This window comes from Pogona vitticeps, chromosome 9, assembly GCF_051106095.1.
Source record: "Pogona vitticeps strain Pit_001003342236 chromosome 9, PviZW2.1, whole genome shotgun sequence".
Classification (NCBI taxonomy): domain Eukaryota; kingdom Metazoa; phylum Chordata; class Lepidosauria; order Squamata; family Agamidae; genus Pogona; species Pogona vitticeps.
Window position 1 is genome coordinate 16,044,668 of NC_135791.1, and position 26,495 is coordinate 16,071,162.

At 42.3% G+C, this 26,495-nt stretch overlaps 2 long non-coding RNA genes across 2 annotated transcripts; both read left to right on the forward strand.

Moving 5' to 3' along the window:
* Positions 1 to 1,315: 1,315 nt before the first annotated feature.
* Positions 1,316 to 7,720, forward strand: LOC110088326 (uncharacterized). Its single transcript, XR_012081073.2, has 3 exons — positions 1,316 to 3,048; positions 3,500 to 3,583; positions 6,942 to 7,720. It is a non-coding gene; the product is annotated as an uncharacterized LOC110088326 (long non-coding RNA).
* A 14,432-nt stretch (positions 7,721 to 22,152) lies between these two features.
* On the forward strand, positions 22,153 to 26,288 carry LOC144584310 (uncharacterized). The gene is made up of 2 exons (XR_013538474.1): positions 22,153 to 22,246; positions 25,767 to 26,288. It is a non-coding gene; the product is annotated as an uncharacterized LOC144584310 (long non-coding RNA).
* Positions 26,289 to 26,495: the final 207 nt, after the last annotated feature.

Here is a 26,495-nt window from a genome sequence, read left to right on the forward strand (position 1 = left end):
GCGTTCCAATGGCTTTTTCTGATCCGTACAGCAATGTTTTCGCATAGCGAAGGTTAATCCGGAACGGATTAACCTCGCTATGCGAGGCACCACTGTAATTTGTTTTAATTGTAAACGGAATAGTGCTTTGGCACTAATAGGACAGTATATAAAAATCAAAGTAATAAGTAAATAATAAATAGTTATGTTGCTTACATAACTGTGCAAGAAGATTTCAGCCAGTGTTGCTTAGACTCATGCAGAAGGGTAGCAGTATTCAACTCACTTCTTCTGTTTGAATATTTTCCATATTATACACTGCATTTGGAACTCTCTTGCATAGGTTTCAAAAGTACTTGCCATATTCTCTTTCAAGGAAAAGCAAAGCCTTTTCAGCTCAGGCAACTAATACTATTCTTTGGATCCTGACCAGTGTTGTATCTGTGTTATTGATGCTTAGTTGTATTTATGCTGAATAGAATTATGGAACCATTATAAAGCACAAATAGATCAGCAATATTTAACATATGCAAAGTCTAGTTAATTTTGTGCTTGAAAATGAGGAAGAGATTGAGAATTAAAGTATGAGAAGCACTTCAGCAAACTTAATTTCACTTCTATTGCTGATTTTGAAATTCCACCCTTGAAATTGCATATTTTCACAGTTCATCCAAAAACTAATATCTTCATGAAATCTTCTTCCATCTGATTTAGAGTAATATTAGAGCTTTTTTGTATGAGCATTATTGTGAGAAGCAGCTGAGCATTACCTACCTTCTCATTTTTAAGGTGTAAATCTGAACTTCTTTGCACACAGCAGTATACTAGAGTGCATAGATATGTGGAGTAAATCCTAGTGGTAGTTCCAGCTGGAGAAGGTTCATTGGAAATGTACATGTGATGACTCAACAAGTCCCATTCATTTCCATTGTTCTGCTCTAGTTGGGTGTAGTCCTCTTTGTGTATCTATTCAGTGTTCTACATACGTAATTACAGTGGTGCCCCGCTTAACGATTACCCCACTCCATGACGAATCCGCTTAACTATGAGGTTTTTGCGATTGCAAAATGATGTTTAAATGGGGAAAATCCACTTTATGATGATCGGTTCCCTGCTTCAGGAACCGATTCTTCGCATTACTATGGTTTTAAAACAACTGATTGGCGGGTCGCAAAATGGCTGCCTGCTGTGCAAAATGGCTCCCCACTGTGTTTTAGGACTAATTGCTCGCTTTATAGGCACTAGAAAATGGCCGCCCAATGGAGGATCTTTGCTGGACGGTGAGGTATTTCGCCCATTGGAATGCATTGAACGGTTTTCAGTGCATTTCAATGGGCTTTTTACTTTTGCTTGATGACGATTTCGTTCAACAGCGATTTTGCTGGAACTGATTATCATCGTCAAGCGAGGCACCACTGTATAGAGATACACAAACATTGGAGTGGTAGGAAGAGACAAAGGAAATAGTTGTATAATCCTGGGAGAAAGCAGGAGAAAAATCAATATAGCTGTTAGAAGGAGCAAAGATTTAAGAATTAGCAATGGATGCAATTTTTTTATTTCCCACAGTAGCAGCTGAATCAGTAGACAAGTCCATATAGGATTAATGGCTCCTGAACAAAGTTAGCAACTTGCACCACCCCATAGTGGGGTTGGAATCCAAGAGGAGAAAGCAGTTATCATTCTCTGCTTATGATATTTGAAAGCAGGCTGGCTGCTGTTGGGATGAAAATGTTGTTATGGATGTTTGTGGGTCTGATTCAGTGGCTGCTCTTGTGCTTTAGTTCAAGCTCAAACATCAGTTCACAGTAAGCCTGAAATGATCTGTTACAGAGTTTGTAAAGTTCAGTATTTGGATATGTGCTTGTATGTGGGGACTCCAGAGGCCTATCGTCTGCCAAAGACGGAGGACAGGATGGATTTGGAGAATAACAATATTTAGAAAAGCAGTCTGTTAAAAGGAACATTTCCAGCTTGGATATTAGTGGTCTTTAGCCCTTTTTCAGCTCTTCCAGATTCTCAGATATTTCAAAATGCTGTACCTAGAAATCTCTAGTTGGTTACACTTCCATTTGAAGAGAAGGAAAGGACTCCATGAGAAGCTGTATTCTGCTAACCAGAATTTACATTGCTCCACAATAAAAGTATGCAAATTTGAAAAATAAAGACAGTTATATTCAGTCATGGCATGTGGTTTCTGAAATTGGAAAGTATTGTGATGTCATAACCACAATGGTATTGGTTAAGGACTAACTAAAAAAATACAAGTGCTTGTTTAGAAATGTGTACACAATGTGTATCTCAAACATTCTCAAATCAGCTTATAAAAGCTGGATACAAACAACTAAGAAAGCTGAAACAAACGTATTCAAATGGTAAAGGCTAACAAAGCAGCTGCTGGAATGATATACATGAACTGTAGATGAAATCTCAACAAATTAAGTGTTTGAATATCCAAGAAGGGATAAAACATCCCAAGGTGAGTACTTCAAAGGTCATCCTTTCACCAGAAAGATTTTTCTCAGTTACTACTTAACCTGCCTTTGATTAAAGAGACACCCAAAGAAGGGCTTCTTAGGATACCTTTAAATAGCAAGTAAGCTCATGTAGAAGCAAACTGTTCTTATGACTGAGTGTCAAAGCTGTATGGAGAGCTAAAGCAGGGATTAGAAGCTTCTAAGGCTATGGTGAACATTTTTACAATTCAGTGAACTCCTTGGTGTGTTCAGAATGGCATATCACACTTCCGGAAGCCTCTTGGAATATGATTTGCTATTTAAGGTCTGTTGTTTGATCAGAAGTATGAAATTAATCTGCAGAACCAGCATTGCTGCAAAGTCATTTTGCCTTAGCCACTAAAAGTCAGATAACCTAGTATTTCAAATTCTTCTCTGCAGTGTTGCTTAAATGCACTTCTGGTGTGATCCAGCTAGGGTCTCTTTATGTTCTTAGTATTATTAGCCAGTATAGGTCCTTTTTCTCCACAGATCAATTATAAATGGAGGCATCAACAGCATTTGAAACAATCCAGAGCCTTGTATCAAGTAACACCCGTGAAGATAACAGGGAGTAAGTGATTTTGCACTTCTGCACCGGCAGGTTTAGATTGGGTCGGGTATCTTTGACTTCAGAAAACAGTGTTGTTTGGGTGGCTTAAACACTGGAAGTATGGGCAGAATACATGCTGTCTGAACATTTTGTTCTGTGGAAGTTTTAAAAGGAATTCACAAGCTTAAAGTTTAGCAGGTTGCCTGGACTTGGAATAAGGCATCAAGCAGTTCAGTATTTGTTTCATATAGATGGAAACCACTTTTTAAAACAGAGACAGACAACCATCATAAATATTTGTTTTAGAGATGGGCATGAGTGCAGCTTCCCTAGACAACCTGGGACCAAAATGACAGCACTTAGAAAAAGTTCCTTTCTTCCCTGTGGAAATATCATTTTTTTTCTTGGGGTTGTTTGCTCTTGACAATAGTAGATTTTTTAAATGAAAGCAGAATTCAACTTTCGTCAGCAGTTAACATGCAGTGAAAGAAGTTACCAGGTGCTGCTCATGTAAATGTCTTTCAGCCTAAGACAAGTCACAGATCAGCATTTGCAGGTAAGAAGTCACCTACTGGTTGTAGTGGTGGTGGTGGTGGTGGTGGTGGTGGCACTTTTTGAGCTTGCTTGTTATCTGATTTGCATCTTGCATTAGTTCAAATCTCTGTTGTATGAAAATATTCACTGTCAAAATTAGTATTTCAGTGGGATTAAATGTTTTCAACTAAGACGGGCAATGATTGAATGGCAGCCAGTGTGTTCCTTGCTTATTACAGGCTTCTCTTTTATATGGGATAAACAATGGCATCCATGTGAAACAGTGATCAAGCATTCTGCTTTTTGCTATCTGTCCTTGGAACACTGGAGCAAAACGAAAATGCACAAAAGCACAAATTATCACCAGGATAATTAGGAAATTCTTGTAATCTGTTAGTAATCTTTCTATGTTCAGGACTGTATACATGTCATCCTAAACCTGAATTCTAAAGTATGTAGTGAGTGTGTGAATTCAACTGCCTGGATTTTTAAAAAGTTCATTAGAATCTTTATGCCAAGTGTGTGAAGAAACAGATGGAAACCTGGAACCCCAGCAGTGACCAGTGTAGGTTCATGCCCTTTCCAGCAGGAGTGTACAATTTGTTTGACCCTCCAGATGGTAGACTCTAGTTCCCATTATTCCTCACTTTCTGCTAAGCTGTTTGGAGGTTGAGAGTTGCAGTTCCTATCTATAAATAGTGCAGCCCTTCTTTATTGTTTCTGTTTGTGTTTGTTTTTTAACTAGCACATAAACTACATGCTTTCTTTATAGTGACCATAGAATTCCTGTTGCTTTGCAGATTTCATTTTAAAAATAAAACAGAATATACCCATTTCTGATTCTTAATAGGGAGATGCTTGATTGAAAAAATTCACATAAGATTGCATTTTCTTTTTGCATATGGTCAGCTTGCTATGCTCAAAACTGTTCTTCACATAGCTGCTTTGCCAAGGGGGCTTAAATGCATGCTTAACTACTGGCACTTAATGCAGTCTTTGTCCACAGTGGTTTTCGTTTTACCTTAAAGGGGTAATGCTTGATACTGCATTTTCCCACTGCTAAGCAATGGCCAAGAATAGATCAGCAAGGCAAAAAAACCGCAGATTGCCCAGCCCTACCTTAATAAAAGGTAGTAATTTTTTAAATTAAAAAAAAAACACCACTGGAAACATATGCTCTTCTGCCGTCCACCTAATTGGTTTAAAGCTTGACAGAGGTCAGTTTCTCACCTGAAATCTTTAGCATCTGAGATACAGCAATTTTGACTCTACCTCAGAACAGAGCAAAACCAGTGAACTCCTAAAATCAGTTGTGAAGTGGAGGCATATGACTGAAAAGGAGAATTAGGGCAGTCAGATCAGCGACAGTGCAAAGAAAATGGGTAGTTTTAATAACATGGAAATAAACAGTCCATCCCATCTCCACCGCATGCAGCAGAAACAGCGGTTAGTTGATGCAGTAAATACATTTTTATAAACAGATTTTACATTGAAATGAACTTTCTCCTAGACATTTTGGATTTTCCTCAGTGCAGGTCAAAATCCTTGTTGCATAGCTCCACCTGTACAATGGAAAGTGTGTCAGCAGCATTCTGGTTTTGGGGTAAATGTGAGTTGCAAGCAGTGAGACAAAGTCACACACATACCAAAGTGAAAGAGGAAATCTTTAATTAGTGGCACTGTTGTTTATCTTGCTATTCCTATTGTATAGGATACTTATTGTATGTTGTAAGCCACCTAGAGTGGTCGAAATGACTAGATAGGCAGGGTATAAATACTATTACTACTACTACTACTACTACTACTACTACTAATAATAATAATAATAATAATAATAATAATAATAATAATTATTATTATTATTATTATTATTATTATTATTATTATTATTATTATTATTATTAATATACAGAGAAACAAACAAGAACAACATTCAATTAAACAATTGCTTTATAAAATGGCAGTAATTTTGTTTTGTTCTTGAGTTGTTTTTTAATTAGATACGAATGTCTGAAAAACCTAAAACTTCCATGTAGAGTCTTATTCACTGGCATTAAGCATCCTCCCAACAATTTTAAAGGGGGGGCATGGAAGACATTCGCCTACATCTGGTGGACTATACTCCCCGTTCTTTGAAAGATCCAGATTTTTGTCTGAACTCAATAACAGTGATCAATTCCAGTAAATATATCCTGGGATTTTTCCACATCTCCATGGAAACAATACAGGAATGACATATTTAAGCACTTTTTATCTACTGTGGTGCCTTGCAAGATGAAAATAATTCGTTCCGCAAGACCTGCCGTCTTGCGAATTTTTCATCTTGCGAGGCGAGTTTTCCCATAGGAATGCATAGAAATTTAATTAATGCATTCCTATGGGGAATTTTTTTTAAAAAAAGTCACCAGGTAGGGAGCTGAGGAAGCACCATCGAAGGACTGGCGGGGGTCCCCCGCAACAACGATCGGCGCTTTCAGAGTTTCCCCCGGCAGTCCTCCGATGGTGCTAGGCAAGCTTCTGAAGCCTTCCCCAGCACCATTTTTGAACTTCCCACCCTGTTCCCCTGCCTTTTTCTGTTTGGAGGCTTACCGAGCACCATCGGAGGCAAGCTTCCGAATGGAAAAAGGGCAGGAAATTCAAAAATGGTGCTGGGGAAGGCTTCAGAGGCTTGCCTAGCATCATCGGAGGACTGCCGGGGGAACCTCTGAAAGCAGCATTGTGGTTGTGGGGGTCCCCCGCCAGTCCTCCGGTGGTGCTGGGCAAGCCTTCCCCAGCACCATTTTTGAACTTCCCGCCCTTTTCCCCTGCCTTTTTCCATTCGGAGGCTTGTCTCTGATGGTGCTTGGCAAGCCTCCAAATGAAAAAAGGCAGGGAAAAAGGGCGGGAAGTTCAAAAATGGTTCTGGAGAAGGCTTGCCCAGCACCATTGGAGGATTGCCATGGGACCTCTGAAAGCGGCGATTGCGGTTGCAGGGGACCCCCGCCAATCCTCTAATGGTGCTTCCCCAGCTTCCTACCTGGTAAGTGACTTAGAAATCGTTTTTCCCATAGGAATGCATTAATTAAATTTCAATGCATTCCTTTGGGAAAACTTAAATTGCAAGACGAAAATATCTTTGTCTTGCGGGGCACCCCAAAACTCGCAAGACGCTTTCATCTTGCGAGTGTTTCGTTGCCCAAGGCATTCGTCTTGTGAGGTACCACTGTAACTTGAAAATGATTTAGAATGAATTTGGTTTAATTTATATAAACTTCCTGAGAGACACACCATTGGCAGCAGTGTATGTCTGTATATAATTCGATAATGAATCAGGTTTGTTTAGATAATGATAGTTTACAGTGGAAATGTTTTGCTCATCCTGTGAAACCCTGACATTTCAGCAGTGTCATAAGAGGAACCCAGAAAGATCCCCTTGGGGGTATTATGCTGCTGTGATGCAAGCTGCTTCTGTGATTCCGAAATAATGGGAACACCAAAACGATGACATCACCCAGGCCTGGAAAGACAAAGTGGTGAGTTAGCCTAATGGGTTGACTTACTTGGAGGGCATGACAATCCTCCTATTTTGGCACTGTGTGTGTTGGTGAGACCCAGAGGATCAGGGAAAAGTCTGCATAAATGGCCCAGATTGCTAGCTATAAGGACAGGGCAGGTGATTGGGGGGGGGGGGGAGACTTGTGAGGCATGAACCCTCTGCTACTGCCCAGAACCACCTGACCTTGATAGTGAGACTTGGAGTAGGTAACTTGTTTGCTTCCAGATGCTGGACTTTAGCCTCTATCAGCCCTCGCTGGCAGAGCCAAAGGTGAGGGGTAGTGGGATTTGCAGTCTATGACTTTGAGATGGCCAGAGTTTGCCTGCCCTGCTCAGCATTATATGGGAGGATACTTTCCATGTAGAAAATGTGCCTCCTTTGCTTTGGGTGCACCTCTTTTTTCCTCCCTCACTGGGACTATCAGGCAAGCTCCTTACGTTGCTAGTAATGTTAGATAATGTCACATCTCCCAGTTTGGTTGTCTATTCATTCACTGGTGTGTTTAGCAAAATGTTGTGGGTATAATACCTGTGGTGAAGAACTGACTTAAATTCATAAACTTTGTTCTTATCTGCTTGTCTTGTAAGTGGCTGTTTCCCTTTAATAAACACTTTTCCAAAGTAAGTGTTCTGTGGTGTTTTCTCCAAGACTCTGCTTATTTCTGGTCACAGAACATTAGGACGGTACATAGTGCAGTTCTGCTGCTGAAGCTAAGCTGGAGTGATACAGTGCTGCCTGGGTGAGAGGCCACCTTTACATACGACAGAGGAGGAGTGGGATACAAATGAGTTACATGTCACACAGAAATTCCTTTCTGAATCAAGGAGATATCCTGCTGTGATGGGTTCTGAAGGGCAAGGGGAATGTCATGCTGTACATATCATGAGCAGTCCGTGTACCTGTACACATATACATACTGCAATCCACTCAAACACATAGAATGCAGTAGTACTTTGAATGTCGAGTCTTACTCTGTTGGTGGTTTAACACAAAGGGTCCCCAAGTCCCGGTCCATGACCTGGCACCAGTCCGTGGCCTAGGGAGGACTGGGCCGCAGACACAGATCTCCTATGTCTTTTGTGAATTACAGATCGTTTTGTTAGATGCTTAGTGTGATACTTTCTCTTTTACAGCTTAGCTTAATGTGCATTTGATTAACTAGGTTTGCTGAAATTCTGTTGCTTGGCATAGAAACCCTGTTTGCATCAATGAACCAAATCCCCACTGATTCAGTAAGGTTACTCTAGTGCTACATTATGCTAAGCAAAGTTCAGCATACAATCACTTTTAATGGGTTTTGGGTTCATTAATGTCAAAATCAAGTGATTTTTATTACTAAGAAATACCAGGCTAAACAAAAATAAAAAGACAAAAGTGTTGTGTCACCTTCAAGATTTAACTGATAACTTTAATGTGAGCTTTCATAGACAAATATACTTCAGACATAAGAATGGGATTATATAGCAAATATTTACACATGGGACCATAGCTAGAAGAGACTGTATTTTTCTGGGCTCATATTGTTGATAGTGTGCCATTTCACACCTGGCAGTGACATTTAAGACCCCTGTTGATATTCAGTTCCCCCAGGAAGCATTGTTTTGTAAACAATGTTGATGGCAAAATTAATCCCAGGCTGTATATAAGAAGCAGGAACAATCTTGTAATTATCTCTTATCACCAAAGGGGATGATGCAAGAAGGATGTCATGATAAACTAGATAGTTGGCCTTGCCATTTTTGTTCCGGATCTGAGAGCAGTTTTGGAACAAGGCTCTTCATAGATAGCAGTTTAAGGTTTCTGCTTGTTCTGGAATCAAGAAAAACGGCTTTTGAAGTGACAAGGTAAAAAACGCATCAAAAGGGATAAAGAAAACTAAGAAATGTGTTGGGTACATTGAATCAACCAAAAGAGTTGGGGAAATTTCCTAGCTGTTCAACTGCATAAAGGGCCACTAGATGGCAGTAAAATTCTGGTTAGATTCTGCTCAGTCTTCTAAAGATAATTGTCTTCTAGTAATTTAAGGCACCTCATGGATTTGCCTTAACTATATTCTTGCAGATATGTTTGTTGAGAAGAAAAATCAAGGCCGAAGACTCTTTAAAAATGTCTATTTGCTGTTTCTGATAAAATCATCTGTACACACTAAGAACTTGATTCAGCCTCTATATGCTTCCTGTGCATGAAGATAGGAGTCACTGGGCCTCACACCTTATACAGTGGTGCCTCGCACAGCGAGGTTAATCCATTCCGGATTAACCCTCGCTGTGTGAAAACATCACTGAGCGGGGCAGAAAAGCCCATTGGAACGCATTAAACAGTGTTTAATGCATTCCAATCGGCTGCTGTACTCACCATTCAGCGATGTTCCTCTATGGCCGGCAGCAATTTTTGCGCCCTCCCCTCGCTTAACGATCGCAAAACCGGCCTCATAGAGCGAATTCATCGCTCTACGAGGCGTTCGTTGTGCAAGGCACCACTGTATTTTTGACACGTGGCTAACAGGTCTCCATGGTCTGGGCCAGGAATTGGGTATAAGCAATGGACCTGTCAGATTTGGCCAGAGGCGGTGGGAAAAGCAGATGAATAATGAAAACTCTTTAACACATAGTAGCATTTTAGCCCAGAGATGTCTAAAGATGCAAAAATAGGGATTTAGCAGAGATGCATACTAGAAAGCAAAACTGACTGATACAATGTAAGTGAATGCTGAAAGGGCTAATGAGTTTGGCACCGAATCAAAAGTCTCACAACCTATGGCAGCTTTTTCAGAGGGTGTTAGGCAGCCTCGTCCTTTGTTCCATTTTCTTCATCTCTTCTGCTCTGAAACCAGAGCAAGGCACCTGTGTTTTTAACAAAGTAAAAATGCACGATCTATTAAGGCTTTTGCCTTAATTGGGTTAATTGCCTTAATTGGGTTGGCTTAATGACACTGATTTAGGTGGGTTTGGGACGCTGGCACATGGCAGTAAAATTTTAAAACTGTTAAAATGAAACCGTCTTTGAAATTCAATAAATTGGAGCTAAATGAGAGTAAAAATACTTAGCATGTGGCAGGCAGTCTGCCAGGTTGTGGGTCAAACCCCTACACATGCTGATAGCAGATGGGTCTGATTCAGACTAACAGTACAAAAGGGGTTTGCAGCAGATTCAGTGACACATTTTTTTATTCTTAAACTACCATATTCCTGTTAAGAGACTGTTCTAGCATAAGACAGTGCATATGACTCTTGCCCTCCTTTTTTTCAAGATGGAAGATTTTTCTGTCTTAGATGTATGTACATACTGTACTTTCTATGTATATGAGCAGGGAAAATCACAGGCCATTTAGAATTAAAGCTACAATTCCATAGAAACAACTTGGGAGAGAATCTTACTGACTGGTATAGCTTACTTTTCAACAGATATGTATAGGGTTATGCTGCAGGTCTCCTAAAATTGTGCCTATCATCATAATGATTTTTAGATTTAATGAGTGTTTACTTGCAATCAAAGCTGGTATAGTTTTAATGTTAATATTAATGTTAAAAATACAGTAGTTCAAAGACATCTTCATCGTGGTCACACAAAGAAACGAAGCACCTGCACTAGCACTCTCACGAAACCTTCCAGAGTTTTCCCTTCCTGCACATGCTCCTCCCATTTACTTTAGGCCCCTTTTGTCTGCTATGACAGTGACATTCACAGTTCATTTGGAGATCAAAGAACCATAAAAGGTTTCTGTAAATAGCCTCTAAATTTACCATTACCTATCTTCCTCATTTCCTGATTTTAACCTGAAAAAAAAAGTTACATTGCTGTCTCCTCCCCTTTTTCCTTAACTGGTGGTTTAATCTTAATGGTTTATGGCCTCAGCTCCTTTAATGAAATACAGTGGACCCTCTACTTACGGAATTAAACCGTATTGGAACAGTGGCTGCAAGTCAAAAAGTCTGTAGGTTGAATCTCCATTGACCTACAATGAAAACCAATTAATCCCATAACTGGCAGTTTTCATTCTATTTTTGTTCCATTTTGGTTTTTTTCTGGTCCGTAAGTCGATTCTCCAGCTGCAAGTCGAATCTAAATTTTGCGACCAGAGAAGTCTGTAACTCAAAAAGTCTGTAAGTCGAGCCGTCTGTAAGTAGAGGGTCCACTGTATTGTTCTGGCTTTGGAGCAAAATACCTCAAGCAGATGGACAAGTCCATGTTTATGTTATTTAGGTGAAGCTCATTTCGTTAAAACACGTGATCTGCAGAGGATTTACTAAATTGACTTTGAAAAATCATCAGGCTTCTTTAAGATCTTATCTGTGGGAAAAATCCTTAAAAGCGGCAGACTCCCTAAAAAAGAATACTACGGCTAGGCAGTCAACATCAAAACAAGGCACTGAAAGTGAGTACAAGATCATCAAAAACTTAACAGACCAGTTAATTATAATCACTTAATGAGAGTAGGTTTGCTAGTCCAGGTTTGCTACAGATTACTCATTCCTTTTCCACCTAAAGGAATTAAGTTTGTCAATTTCATCTTTGAAAGTCTACTTAACAGCAGTAGTTTTAGAAGAGATAAAAGTAGCCATGTTAGTCTGTGCTAGTGTATCAGGCAAAATCCAAAAAAGCAAAGGAAAAAAATGAAATGTGGCACCTTGAACACGCATATTTTAAGATGAGTGTTCATGGACTTGTCCATGAAAGCTCACGTGAAAATATAATAGTCTTTTAAGGTGCCACATCTTTTTGTCTTGTTTTGTCTTGTCTTGTTTAACAGCAATAACCACAGCAATAACCATCAACCACAAAATCATCAATCTTGACTGCTTTTCCAAGATTGAGTTGCTAATAAATTTAAGCATCTTGGTCTGTGTCTTTGGTGTTGATTAGAAATATGGGTTTTGTATTTTAATTTATCCAAGAGTAAGTGGGTTTAGAAAAATGTTCAAACTCTTTGTATGTTATCAGGGTTCTAAAAAAGGCTTTCCAGTATCTTCAAAGTGTTTCTCAAGATAGGTGATTACAGTATTACAATAAGAATGGCCTATGGTATTGCAGAAGTAAATGCCATGAAACTTCAAGGATTATTCAACTAGATTAATGGCTTCTTCAACAGCCTTAATGAGTGGAGCTGATAAGCAAAACATTTGCAGAGCAGCAATATAGTCTCAACCCTCTCATGTGTAGATCATTACAGACTTGATCTGAGGGCTCAGAAGCTTCATATGGTAGCGCAGTCCTGTCTAGTTCTGGCATGACAACCTCTGGTAACTCAGTTTGCCCATCACTCAATTGTGTGAAACAAATTACAACAAAGGGCAGGTTTGTTGTTTAGTCATTAAGTCGTGTCCCCATGGACCAGAGCCTGCCAGGCCCTCCTGTCTTCCACTGCCTCCCAGAGTTGGGTTGAATATTGGTCACTTCGATGACACTGTCCAACCATCTCATCCTCTGTCGTCCCCTTCTCCTCTTGCCTTCACACTTTACCAACATCAGGGTCTTTTCCAGGGAGTCTTCTCATGAGATGGCCAAAGTATTGGAGCCTCAGCTTCAGGATCTGTCCATCCAGTGAGCACTCAGATTTGGTTTCCTTCAGAATGGATAGGTTTGTTCTTGCAGTCCAGGGGACTCTCAGGAGTCTCCTCCGGCACCACAATTCAAAAGCATCCATTCTTCAGCAGTCAGCCTTCTATATGGTCCATCTCTCACTTCCATACATCGCTACTGGAAAAACCATAGCTTTGACTATGTGGACCTTTGTTGGCAAGGTGATGTCTCTGCTTTTTAAGATGCTGTCTAGGTTTCTCATCACTTTCCTCCCAAGAAGCAGGTGTCTTTTAATTTCATGGCTGCTGTCACCATCTGCAGTGATCATGGAGCCCAAGAAAGTAAAATTTGTCATTACCTCCATATCTTCCCCTCAAAGGGCAGGTTACTCACCTGTAACTTTAATTCTTCAAATGGCCGTCTAGGTATTCACAAAATCCACCCACTTCTCCATTTTTGTCCTGTCAAATATTCAAAAATTTTGCAATGGACACGGTGGTAAATGGGTGGATCATGCACAGTAAAATCAAGAGAAAGATGCCTCGAGGCAAACGGTCTGGAAGGTTCCATGGGAATGCTTGTTCAGGCACAGAACCCAATTGTTTAAATATATAGAAGACAACTTGAAGGATCATAGTTACAGGTGAGTAACCCTTTCTCCATTGGCTTGAAGTCTAAAGTGCTTTATTTGTAGGGAACACTGTTATAAACCTTATGAACTGAATCATTTTTTTTCTCCAAAAAAAAGTGAATACAGCATCCGAATATACCCAGATGTCTTTATCAATAAGAACTAGATACTTGCACATCCCATTTTCTTTTTGGTTACTTTTAAAATAGATGTTTGATCAAATTGACATTAATACCACTGGACATTTCCATAGTCTGCCATTTCTGTATGGGTTTTAAATACTCAAACCCATGATCTACGTAATCTGAAAACCATTTGTTTTGTGCCTACTGTGTGACTACTGCAGAATGTGCAGGGTTTGGTTTGGTTTGGTTTTTTACATGTGATAATTCTGTTGCAATAACCAGACTCATTGACCTGTAGCGACTGGCCCAATAAAATATCACATTGTTTTGCTTCCTGTGGTTATTTGTGTTGGCTGGCTAGCGGTATTTATCAAGAGTTAGCTGCCTAGAGTGGTTGAAACATTAAATAAATAAATAAATAAATAAATAAATAATAAATAAGAGTTGCTTACGGCAGCCATGTTGGTTGTAGAATAGTGGGAATTGAACTCATCACGTTTAAAATATGCTTGCTTGAAAGATATAGTTTATTTCCATATAGGCTTTAGAGCTTTTTTACTTAGGGTAATCTTCCAAAATCTATTTGGACATTTCATTTGGATCCAAACATGTCACAGAATAATGAACAGACTTTTAAAGTCGAACATTTAGCCAAGAGGACGGTGTGTGTCTGATTACTGTCCTAGTCTTAAAATATTCTGTGGTCTTATCCCATAATTTCTGCTGATAAGTAAATCTCACTGTTTTTCCTGTGCTTACTTATTCTCAGATAAGTGCCTATTTGCTACCTAAAGCAGCTTATGGTTTATTAAATGCAGGTCATCCCCTTGCTAGATGGAATGCTGCAGACATAGTGTATCTTGACTTCAGCAAAGCTTTTGACAAAGTGCCCCATGATATCCTGATTAGCAAGCTAACTAGTACAATCGTGCCCCGCTTAATGATTACCCCATATAATGACGAATCCGCTTCACGACGTTTTTGCGATCACAAAATGATGTTTTAATGGGGTTTTTGCTTTGCGATGATCGGTTCCCTGCTTCGGGAACTGATTCTTTGCATTAATACAATCAAAACAGCTGATAGTCGGGGTTTCAAAATGGCCACTGGCTGCTCAAAATGCCCCCCCCCCACACTATTTTCTAGGACGGATTCCTTGCTTTACAGGCACCAAAAATGGCCGCCGTATGGAGGATCTTCGCTGGACAAGCAGGTATTCAGCCCATTGGAATGCATTGAACAGTTTTCAATGTGTTTCAATTGGCTTTTTTATTTCGCTTGACGATGTTTTCGCTCTACAGCAATTTCGCTGGAACGAATTAACGTCATCAAGCAAGGTACCACTGTATGGGCTGGATAGATGAAGTATCAGGTGGATACACACTTAGCCACTGAATGAATGAATAAATAAACAAATAAATAAATAAATAAATAAATAATGTTCCTGGTGGTGCATCCTGTGAAGGCGACTTGTTCATCCTAGAATTCGTCTGTGGGATGAAGGTGTAGAAAACAGCTGCTATAGATAAACAGCTTCCCACATACACTCATTTACACAAACCAGGGCAGATCCAGAATCCTGTGGGTGATTTGCATAAGGGAAACCACAGAATTTGCAGCAGCAAATTGACACTCACTCCATAGGAACTGGTTGCATTCCCGGGCACACATATTCAATCATGCAAGCAGGTGTGGCCAGAAATGTAACCAGCACCCCCTTAATAAGCAGCAACCCATCTCTGCAATGCATAAATCACCAATAGGATTCTGTTTATCACATTTCCCTAGAAATGCTTGCAGGTTGGCACATCCCTTTTGAGAAAGCTGAAATCGAACTGAAACAGAGTTTGGGCTGTAATACTGCAGTTTAACCACTACGTTGTGAGACTTCTTTAGAAATTATGTTTTCTGGATAGCAATAATCTCTGCACAATGGCTGAATCAGGTGATCCTGGGCTACTCTTATCAGCAGAGCTCTCCCTTGACCTAATGTCAAATAGAAACTCAGCCTGGGACTACAATTCCCAGAACCCCCTGCTCTGGATGGCCATGGTCCACAACGGCAGGAGGGTTGTGTACTTGTAGACTAAAACTTCTCTGTCATTTGTTGGAAATAATGTTGGACGGAGTCTTCCTGTCTTCCTCGTCCACCAGCTGTACCGACAAGTGTCAAGGGTCCTGCAAGGGAAGCGTGCCTCAAAAGCCATGGCACGGATCATGCCCTGCCTATAAGCCCACCTACCTCTCCTTGCAATGGTGGCAAAGTGGATGCAGTTGGTCAGGAGGCCAGTACACGCCACTGTAGTGTGATTCAGACAAAAATTCATGCCACGGGCAAAGCACGAATTGCAACGAAGCCCGTTGGGAATCTGAGATGCTGTTTGTATTGTGGAGAGAAAAGTGAGAGGAGAGGAACTGACTCTCGGCAAAAATGCAGTGATTTTACACACCGTGGGGCCTGAGCGAGGTGTATCCACATGTTCCTTCCTAAAGAAAGGCATAGATGGATCATAAGAATGCAAGGTCTATTTATGGAAATGTCTGCCCCTGTAGACATTACAATAAATATTTCACCAAGCCAGTAAAGTTGCTTTTTGTCAGGTAATGCAAAAAGAAGTAGCTGGGATCTGATCAGTTACTTACACTGGTGTTGAGTGGAATGGCATAAATCACAAAGGCTGATAGTTGTGAGTTAACAAGTATAACCATCTGTATTTCTCACCATTGCATTCCTTGTGATTTGGGGTGCAAGAAAGAATACAAGCAACTCATTAATAGTAATAATAATTGCTTTCAGTCAATGTGATTCTGACTTATGGTGACCCTTTCCAGGATTTTCTAGGTAGAATTTTTATTTTTTTAAAAAAGTGGTTTCCCATCCCCTTCTTCTGGAGGTGCCTTGGGATTGTGCAGCTTGCCCAAGGCTACCCAGTCTGGCTCTCTTGGGATGCATAGTGGGGGACTCAACTCCCAGCCTCTGGCTCTGCAGCATTACACAGCACCCATCTGCCACGGTGAATTATACTACTGCCATTATGACAGTGTAGTACCTAACCAATAGGATTTGGATTAGGGGCGAAATTCAATATCAGGCCTACTTTGAGGAGACCCGTTGAAATAAATCCTGTTCATAGAACTAACACTAGGGTTCACCCTGCATCCAGGTCTATCCAGACTTAAGGACACTGCCAGTATACACAGCAAATTTGAAACATCTTTAGGGTCAACAACACCATAAGCATAGCTTAGAGAAGAAACACGGAGGTTCTTCATTGCTGCCTGCATTTCAAGCTCTTCGATTCCACAATCTGGTAGTCATCTCCTAACAAAGGTCTTCCCTTAAGATCTCCCTTGAGATTCCAGGAGCATCTGGTTGAATGTCATAGAAGCAGATAACTGAAGAAGGTGGGCTATTAGTTTGATTAAGCCCTGTTTTTAAGTTTATATCCTAAAGAAACGTGTCCACATTCCACAAAAAAATCTCCATAGTACAGGGATAAAGAATATGTCTCCTCCATATGTTTCTGAATCCTGCCACCCTTTCCAAACTATTCACCTTTTTCAATCATCAAGGATAATGAGTGTTTTATTCCACCAGCACTAGGAGGTACAGAGTTTCAACAGTGTAGAACAGTGGTTCCCAACCTTGGGTCCCCAGATGTTCTTGGACAACAACTCCCACAAATCCTGGCCAGCACTGCTAGTGGTGAAGGCTTCTGGGAGTTTTAGTCCAAGAACATCTGGAGACCTGAGGTTGAGAACCACTGGTGTAGAAGGACTCTGATTTTACTGGTCCCCTACTGTAAGGTGTGTCTGGCAGAACGATTAAGCAAACCGCATGACAAAGCCCAACACAGCTTGTTGTACAGAAAGGAACTCGACTTCTATACCAATGACTTCCTGGGTGTTGCAGCGATCCGCTCAACAGCAGCTGGAGTTCCATAGCATATGGAAATCTCCCGCCACCAGCCCACAAAATTGGTTGCAGAGGCGGTCATCGGAGTTGCATTTTTTTCTCATAAATTGGGTGTTGTATGTCCAGAGCACCTAAAATGGAGGAAAAAATTTGTGAGAAGATCCACTCACCAGAGGTAGACACCTGGTGTCCCATTCCTTAAGCATTTTGGAATACAACTCTTATCAGACCCAGACATCAGGATGAAGGGTACAAGACTATGGCAGCTGTAGTACAGTCGTGCCCTGCTTTATGATTGCCCCACAATACGACGAATCCGCTTTACGACGATTTTGCGATCGCTTTTGCAATCGCAAAATGATGGTCTAAATAGGGTTTTTTTCTCTTTGTGATGATCGGTTCCCTGTTTCGGGAACTGATTCTTCGCAAAACGATTTTTTTAACAGCTGGTCGGCGGTTTCAAAATGGCTGCCGGGTAATTAAAATAGCTACCTGCTGTGTTTAGGGATGGATTCCTTGCTATACAGGCTCTGAAAATGGCCGCTGTATGGAGGATCTTCGCTGGACGGTGAGGTTTTAGCCCATTGGAATACATTGAACAGTTTTCAATGCGTTTCAATTGTCTTTTTATTTTTGCTTTACGACGTTTTCGGTTAACAGCGATTTTCCTGGAACGGATTATCGCCGTTAAGCGAGGCACTACTGGACAAAGCATTGATCATTGTGGTTCACATACAATTGATGTGATGATTGAATGCTGGAGAGGAATGGAAACTTACACTTCTCAATAATACTATTTGGTTGTAGACCTTGATTATAGCTCAGCGGCAAAGCTTTACATGGCAAATATCTCAGATTTAATTAATTAAAAAGTAATTTAAAATGTTTTTACCCCACCTTTTTCCTCAAAAAGGTCCTAAGGTGCCTTACATCAGTGGTCCCCAAACTTGGGCCTCCAGATGTTCTTAGACTACAACTCCCAGAAGCCTTCACCACCACCTCTGCTGGCCAGGATTTCTGGGAGTTGAAGTCCAAGAACATCTGGAGGCCCAAAGTTGGGGACCACTGCCTTACATCACTAAAAGAATAGTCTCCTTCAGTCCTTTTAAAGGAGAAGGGTGGGATCAAAATATTTTAAATAAATAAATATTTAAAGCTAACAATGGTGAATATACAAATATAAAAAAGACCAAACAAATTACATGCTTAAAAATAAACAGCCCATAAGGAACACCGAAGCACATTCAAGGCAGTAAGATGCAATGATCCATCTAAAACCCCACTCAGGCAAGCCAGTCACTGCCAGAAAGCTTGCCTGAGGAGAACCCTTGACATTTCCTGCTAATGGATTTCAAGGGACGAAGTTGGGAAGGACTCCCAGCTTCTGGGATCACGACTGTGGCATACCACCTCCAGGGGGCATTGCTACAGAAGAATTCCCTAGCATGCGTCCCAAAGGTAGGGCCTGACGCCAGTTGTGCTGGTTCTGGGACTCTATGCCTGGCTTTATGGTGGGAGGTCTCCAAGGTCCTGAACTGCACCCCTTCAATAGGTTCAGCACCAGTAGAGCTATATTAAAAGTTGGAATTAGAAATGGGCACGAACCGGTTCGTCCCAGTTCATCAAGACATCAGAACAGGTGCTGCTGCTCCCCTCCGTTGCCTTCTCTGGCTCAGTCAGCCACTCACCAGGCTCAGCGTTGAAATGAAAACATTGCGTTGCAGTTTTCTGCTCATCAACAGAATGAAAGTGACAGGGAGAGGTATTCAAGCCTGGAATGGCCTGAAGCTCTTCAAAGCCTGCCCCAGAAGGAGTTGTGTCTCGAAACGACTTTACCTGTAGTCTCATTCTGAGCAATGGTGATGCAGCTGTTGACGGAGGCGGTGCATTTTTGTTGGGATGTGCTGCAGTTATAACCTTCTATGCTGGTGCAGTTGAAGCAGGAGATAGCATCACCTGCAGATTCATAAAAGAAGTGTAAGAGGTAAAAGGCATTAAGCAGAACCAAAGTCGTGTAGTAGCGGATAGGGAGGTGGACTAGGACTTAGGAGTCCTGGGTTCAAATCCCTACTCACGGAGGGCTGGCCATGGTAAATCATTCCTTGAACACCTCAGATGCTTCAGTGAATGGGTATCCTGATGCAGGGAAAATCTGTTGTGTATTTTGACTTAAATACATGTTTGCAAAGTAATTATTTCTATTCTGCAGCTGTCAGCACTGGCTAGCAAAACTGAGGAAATCCTGAGGAACGTGGACTGAGGCTAGTTTCCCCCCTCCCTTGACAATTTCAATACTGTAGTATTGAAATACAGTGGTGCCACGCATTACGACATTAATTTATTCCAGTGAAATCGCTGTATAACGAAAGCGTCGTAATGCGATTTTTAAAAGCCCATAGAAACGCATTAAAACCAGATTAATGCATTCCTAGGGGCTTGAAACTCACTGTCCAGCGAAGATGCTCCATAGCGTGGCCATTTTCGCTGCCTGTGCAGCGAGGAATCCGTGCGAAAACACAGCGGGCGGCCATTTTGTTTACCTGGCAGCCATTTTGAAACCGCCGATCAGCTGTTAAAAATCATTGCTTTGTGATGATCGGTTCCCGAAGCAGGGAACCGATCATCGCAAAGCAAAATTCCCCCATAGGGAACATAATTTTGTGATCGCTTTTGCGATTGCAAAAACATCAACGTCAAGCGATTTCATCATCAAATGGAGTGCCCGTCTTGTGGGGCACCACGGGACTAAAGTTTTAGTATTGAAACTAACAATTAACAGTATGGGAAACTGAAAAAGCATTCAATTCCATAATTGTGAAACACACCCAAATCAGAAACTCTGTCTTTTGAACTAGTCAAATTTTGCACTGGAAACAAATCTTTGGAGAAAGCCTTTTAACCGCATTTTGTAGGTTGTTTTCCAACTGGGCTATGGATGCGAGTTTCATGAGCTGTGTCCCATTAAAACCAAGTCGTCTTAAGTCTTAACCACATATTAGTTGCGGGAGGACATAAGCAAGAAGGTTTTATGGCATTCACATTCTGTGTGTGGTTTCCCAGAGGCATCTGGTGGGCCCTGTGGTTCAGCGGCAGCTGGAACCGGACTTCCTACGTCTCAGCTCATCGCTCTTAACTCTCCCACCACACTAGGTAAGCTTCTAGTCCAGTTCAGCCACAGCCTTCTGGCGGACTTCATTTCTGCTTGAAAACTTGGGAACACGGTGAGAAGAGAAATGTCACATCCAAGCACTCCACTCTGGTGAGAGTTCACGTTTGGGGACATAAAATTCTTTGCTGAAGTGGTCTGACACTGTAGTTGAGGTGATCGCACTAGAACCGTCCAGCGAAGAGACAAGGCATCACCTGACAGATCCCAGGAGTCCATAGAGTGGAGTCATGGCAGCCCAAAGTGGCACCAAACTGCTATGATAGTGTAGTGTGGCTCCCCTCCCTGCATCTGTAGATATTTGCCCTTGGGGGAATGGCCCTTCGTGTATCTCATGAGATGGGCTGTTAGGGTTGTGCTCTTTTGTTTTTTTGGACATCGGCTCCCAGAATCCTCCAAGGTTTCCCCAGGCAGAATTCTGGGAGTTTCACCCCACAACTATATACCTAAATACACATACGTTTTGCTCACTGGAGAGGGACCTACCTCCAAAGCGTCATGATCTTCTCTGGCCTTGTTTCCTGTTCTTAATGCGAAAGCAGGGAGCTGCCATGGTGCTCCCTGGGAATCAGAGTCTTGCTGCCCTGTAAGCTCTGTACATGGCAACTCCTGAAGAACTACAATTCCCATGAAGTACTATGGGCTTCTTTTTACACTAATACCAGGAGGCAAGGCCAAGACTAGGATCTTCTCCAGGTGAGCAAAATGTATGTCTCTTTAGACATCATTTGCAGGATGAAACTCCCAGAATTCTGCCTGGGGTAACCTTAGAGGATTCTGGGAGTTGGAGTCCACACTTACAATCTGCAGTCCAGAGGTCCCCAACCCCTGGTCCGCAGACCAGTGCCGGTCCATGGCCTGAACTGGACCTGGCCACAGAGACAGACCTCTTGCCCCACCCCTGCATGCACTCACACCAGCACAGCTGATTTGCGCATGCGCTCTCTCCAGCACAACACGCGGCCATTTGTGCATGTGCTCGAGCATACACCCACACAGGCCCCACACTGCCATTTGCGCATGCACACACGCTCGTTCGTGCATGCACACAAGTGTGGGGGTGTGCCCCGCCTTCTCCAGCCGGTTCACAGAGTGAAAAAAAGTTGGGGACCCCTGGTTTAGGCTATTGCCCAGAGCCTGCAAGTTCGATTCCCCAGTGTTCCTCCAGGGAGAAGAGCCCTCTTGTGTAGCCTTGGGCAAGCTGCTCAACCCCATGGTGCCCCAGAAGAAGGGAAAAGTAAACCACTTTTGTGCATTGTCTACCTAGAAAACCTTGGAAAAGGTCAACGCAAGCCATAATTGATTTGTCAGCATACACCATTTCAACTGAAATATGAGATTAAATGCAAGGCTGTATCTTCGGCAAGGCCACAGGTGTGGATCTGAGCCTATCTGCTGAAGGTACAGGGGCCAGGGGTTGGAGACCTCTGCCCTAAACCACTGAGCTATCCAGCCATCAGTTGAAATACAGCTATTTAAAATGGAACATTCTTTCCTGCCTTTAGCAAAGGCAGCTTCTATCCAGCCCCAGTATTATTCAATGTCACAGCATCCTGTGCAAAAATTAATGATGTTGCTGCACTTACAAAACAACAATTGCTATTAGCTTCTAAATATTCTCTGTAATTCTCTTGTACAGTTGGCCGTGTGACTTTGTATGCTACACAGGGTTGTGTCCAGTCCCGGGCAAGTGTACAAAGTCTTCAGACTGCTGCAGCACTAAATGGTTTCTACATCCTTGCCAATTATGAGTGCTGCCAGACTAACCTCTGCAACAGAGAAATCCCAAAAAGTAAGTAACTTTTTGGAAGAAAAAAGGATTAAGATAACCCATTAGGAGAGTATAACTGGGCCCAGAATGTTGAGAATGTGGTTTGAAGTTAAGCACCCTGCAGCATCTGTGGTGGAAATGACAGGGAGATTGTGGGAAGTCCTGGGATTCGAGTCTCAATTCCATGTCCGAGGCTTGGGGCTCCAGTTCTGAGTCTGAATCTTTGGTTCGAAGTAGATACGGGGGTCTTTGTATTACTGTATGAATATGAATAACCCCCCCACACATCTGGATGTAACGAGGGTCCGCCGCCACCAGCTCCGTTGTCCCTTCCCATCACTCCAGAGCTTGCAGTTGACCCTCCGTTCCTGGCAGAAGGAGGGAAGACGAGTCTCCCTGCCCGGTTGGCCAGTAGAAAGACCACCAGGAGCTCCGGAGTGATCGAAAGGGAGAGCAGAGCTGCGTCAGTGGACCCTCGTAACATGCAGGTGGGCGGGGGGGTGTCTTCGTATTAGTATATGAATACGAATACCCCCATCTCTCGTCCCGAGCCCTGAGTCGGGGCCGTGACTCACTTGCCCGGACTACCCCCCCCACCATGAGGCTTGGGAATCAGGACTTGGTACCACGATGTGGGACTCATGCTGCCTCATGGCCCCCCAACGGCCATTGGTCTGCCTTCTGGTGCTGCCTCCACTTGGGAGCCAGGCCACAGCCTCCCCCCCAAGGCATCTGCTGCCCAGCTGATCGGTCAGCACAAGCCGGACCTCTGAAGCTGTAAGGCAGGGGGAAGGCCTTTCATGGTGACGCTCTAGCCCGCGTGACCCGCCTCTCCCTGTCAGTCCCCCTGGTGATGCTCTATGGCAGACTAGAGCATCACCAGGGCAACGCATAGGAAGAGGCGGGTCAGAGGCCTTGCCCTCTGAGTACAGCAGGCTAGAGCGTCACCATGAAAGGTCCCCTGGTGGGCTGCATCTCAAGATGGCGGCGAGGGCAGCTGGTGGGCTGGCCCGGGTGGGGGGCCCATACGGACTTGACAACACAACACAGACAAATGGATCCAAGTTGCAAGTCGCCCCCCCCCCCAAACCCCGAAGTCAAATCACGGGCGACTTAAGTCTGACTCGACAGTGAATCGCCTGTCTCCATCTCTGGGAAATGACATACACACGGCTCGATGTGAGCACAGAGGGCAGGCGGAGAGATTGCTACGCCATTGTTAACAAGACCTGTTCATTCGCCCTTGTGTACACTCTCACTTACAATGCTCCAAACCATCCCTTCCTTTACATAGTGCAAGTTCAGTATTTTTGTCAGTATTTTTTCAAGTCAGAACTGACTTATAATGTCACAAATAAAGCTGGGGAATGGAACCCGCGTCTCCTGAATCTATTACTAATCTTCCAAGCATAGAACTGTATGTAGCAAAATGATGATGATGATAATGATGATAAAACACCATCTATAAAAGTAGCAGCATCTATCCAGAAGCTTGCAGAATTACCAAAAATATATGGGGGGAAACATCAAAAATCCCTAATTCAACTGGGGTCTAGCATTCTCCATCAGCACAGAATTCTGAATTTCCCATATCATCAATCACAAGGGCTACACAATGGGCTTCTAATTTCAGATTCTTAGCCTTCTCACACTACTGCTATTCCCAACCCTATCTCTGTAGTTGGCCTTAACCCTGCCAGCAGATGTTGACTAATCAGTGGCTACATCTTCTGGAGTGGCACAATGGAGAATCAAACTAGTGTTCATGGGACGGAATTTGGATGACTCTTAAAATCTAGGTTGGCTCATGGCACAGAGGTTAAACTGCTGTACTGCAGCCAAAACTGTGCTCACGACCCGGCATTCAATCCCAGGTAGCCAGCTTAAGGTTGACTCAGCCGTCTGTCCATCCGAGGTCGGTAAAATGAGTACCCAGCTTGCCGGGGGTGGGGGTGGGGAATGAGTAGCCTGAATAATTAAATTGTAAACTGCCCAGAGAGTGTTTTAAGATCCATGGGGTAGTATTTAAGCAACACACTTTTGCTTTGGTTTTGGCCGTCAATACAAGTATCAATGAGGAGCTTTTGGCCGAACCAGTGATCAGAAGGAGATCAATAGCCAATTTAGTCTTGTCTCCTCCTCGCAGGCAGAAGACTTGGCATCATTAAAGATCAGCTTCAACAACCCACTCACAATCTGTATCATGGTATAATAGTATATTGGGATGTAAGAATAAATTTATTAATCCCATTGCTGGACTTCTAACCATAGTTTTTGATGTTATATTCTGAATTTTTTCAAATATCTTGACCCATATTCTAGGGCAAATTCGCCAAGAATATAACTATATACCAACTTGTGTTCTTGAAGGCTTTCATGGCCACGATCCGATGGCTGTTGTGGGTTTTTTGGGCTGGTTGGCCATCTTCTAGAGGTTTTTCTTCCTAACACTTCACCAGTCTCTGTATTCTTTTCAGCAGACTGGGTGTTTCCTGTGATCAAGGTGTTTTTGTTATGGGTGTTTTGTTGATATAAGGGGGGGATGATCTGTCACTGTGATTGATGGGTGTCGTTGGCTAGTCTTTTGTTTACAGTGAGCACTGGTCCTTGTGTCTGGGTAGAGTTCAAAGAACATGAAAGACACTGCAGACTAAAACAACTGGAAAAATCCACAGTAGTTGAACATGCCCTGAAACAAGCTGGACATGAAATCCTATTTCAAAACACAGAAGGACTGAATAACACAAGCAATCATTATGTTGGACTACACAGGGAAGCCATTGAAATCCAGAAACACCAGCACAGTTTCAACAAAAAATAAGAACGTGTAAAAATCAACAAAGCCTAACTCCCAGCACTGAAAAATACAGCCTGCAAAGGGGTCTATGAACTCTTCTACCCACTGCACACAAAAGACTAGCCAACAACTTCCACCAACCACAGTGACAAATCATTCCCCCCCCTTAGGGGGAGATACACCCAAAAGAACAATACCACCCCAAAAACCACCTTGATCACAGGAAACACCCAGTCTCCTGAAAATTACAAAACCTCACCACACAGCCACAAATGCTCAAGAATCCCACACACTATACCAGAACACAGAGTTCTAGCTGCTGTCCTCTGAAGATGCCAGCCACAGAGACTGGCAAATTGTTCGGAACAAAAACCTCCAGATCTATTGTTTAACTCTAAAGACAAAATTAACACATGGAAACCAGGAATAAAGATTTAAAATGAATATTAAAAAGGTACAATGTCTTCTGAGACCATATATACAATCCTTCTCAGGTGTGTCAAGGACACAAATCTCTGGGTCATCCATGAGGAGCCAGTTGATCACGAGCTTAATGAGGGCATCAGATTTTTCCCCCGTGGAAACTGACCGGGGCTAATAATTAGCTTTAATAATAATATTAATGAGTTTAATAATATCCTGGCCTAAGTTGATAATTCCAAACAGACCAAAGTTATAGAAGCACTTGTTGAGGGTGACTCAACACCTGAGTAGTAAAAGCTGATGATTGTACCTTCTTCTTAGTCTTGGAATTCCAATCGAATTCAGGTCCCTGGGTCTGGAGATGTCGAGGGGTGATACAGGATCGGTTCCAGGTCCCAGAAGAAAGCTTCAGGAACAAGAGTTCTATCCCAGAGGTGGGAAATTTTGCCAGGGGGCAGATAGTCACACCATGACCTCCTGCATGAAATATTCAATGGTAACATGTTTATTAAACACACACACAAACGTTTTGACACAAAGTCAAAACTAGAAGTGCCTAGACTTCCAGATTTCCAATTCCCATACAGGGCAGGGTTTAAGGTCACTTGCTCATCCTGATCTACTGCAATTACCCTAAAATAAGACCTAACCTGAAAATAAGCCCTAGCATGATTTTTCAGGATGCTCATAATATAAGACCTACCAAAAATAAGCCCATTAAGTGAAACCCCACCCTCCACCATTGTGCAGGATTGTGCACCTACCAGAAGAAGATGATTGTATTGTATGGAATACAATATGATTGTATTGGAATAAATGTAGATTGTAAAATGAAAAATAAAATAGCCCCTGAAAATTAGTCCTAATGCATTTTTATGGAGAAAAATAAATATAAAACCCTGTCTTATTTTCGGGGAAACACAGTAGAGAGGACTTTCACAAAACTACACATTCCAAGATACCTTAATGAGTACTGAGACATCTTTCTTGAAACAAAATAAGCAAACTGATATAAAACTATTATCAGTCAGTAGGATAGTATATATTTCC